Genomic DNA, 1,154 nt, shown 5'->3' with positions numbered 1-1,154 from the left:
GATGTTCGCACTCGGGTGGGTTATGTGTGTGCCTACGATAAGTCCAGTTCTTTTGGGGACAATTTTCGGGCCTTCCGATAGGCCCACGAGGTCTACGCCAATCTGGGAATTGCCCCGGAGGGAAGCGCTAGTGGCGAAGAGGATATATATCCATGTCTATCATATGAGCAGTTCGTGAACATCGCCGATGAAAGGCCTCAATTGTTGCTGCCTGTACATGTTCTCGCCCACAATGCCTTGGCTAAGACGCCTCACTGTTGATGCTTTTCCTGGTTGATGCGATAATTGTTGTGATTTGATGGGAGTGACTGTAACCACACATCTTGTGTAGGGCAACCAAATTATTCAGTGTTTATCTGGCGCGCGCTACATTTTGATGCGTGTCAAAATAGGTCTCCACCTCAGTTGACTGTGCAACCTGCTAATCGTGGAATTGCCCCTAGATCTTCTACACTTTATGAAGAGTATCATGATCCGTCCAACGATAAAGATCTACATTGACACTCAACTGTCCAAGAGTGACGCAGTGCGGACGAAAGTAAACTGTTCAGATCATATCTTCATGACCGTTTCGCTGAGTTGGGGGCTAACCGGCTGAATGAACCTCAGCTCATCGGTAACACACATTAATCAACCTCCCTCATCGACATTAGAACGAATTAGCGCGACCGTAGACCTCAAACGGCGTGCGCAGCTGTAGAGAATAGTGGATATTTGGGAAATGGTGACGATATATCGTGATAGATACCAAAAAGCACTGACTGCCATCGCGAAATGTGGATGCGGCGCGTGACCGTGGAATATAATACATTTCAGCAACATTAGAATTGTAGCAACGTTGCGGAGATGCGCAAAAAGCCAAAAAACGGCGTTTCAGCAGCATTAGACAAGTCAAGACGGACACATTTCGGCACTTCGTTCGCATTTCCACATCTTGTCTTGTTCGAATTGAGCAATGTTGCTGACATATTGCTGAAAAGCTGCATTCGTTGTAAGGAATTTTGAGCATCTTTACTACGATGCTCAAATGCAAGCGTTCTACACGATTATTGTGAATGGGCAACATCAGTGAGTTGCTGAAAAGTGGATGTCTGCCGCGCTGGGCGCATTTGAGCATCTTTGATAGGTTGCTAAAATGACGCAGGAGCTCATCA

This window comes from Perkinsus marinus (assembly GCF_000006405.1).
Source record: "Perkinsus marinus ATCC 50983 genomic scaffold scf_1104296931854, whole genome shotgun sequence".
Classification (NCBI taxonomy): Eukaryota; Perkinsozoa; order Perkinsida; family Perkinsidae; genus Perkinsus; species Perkinsus marinus.
Note: the sequence above shows the minus strand (reverse complement) of the source record.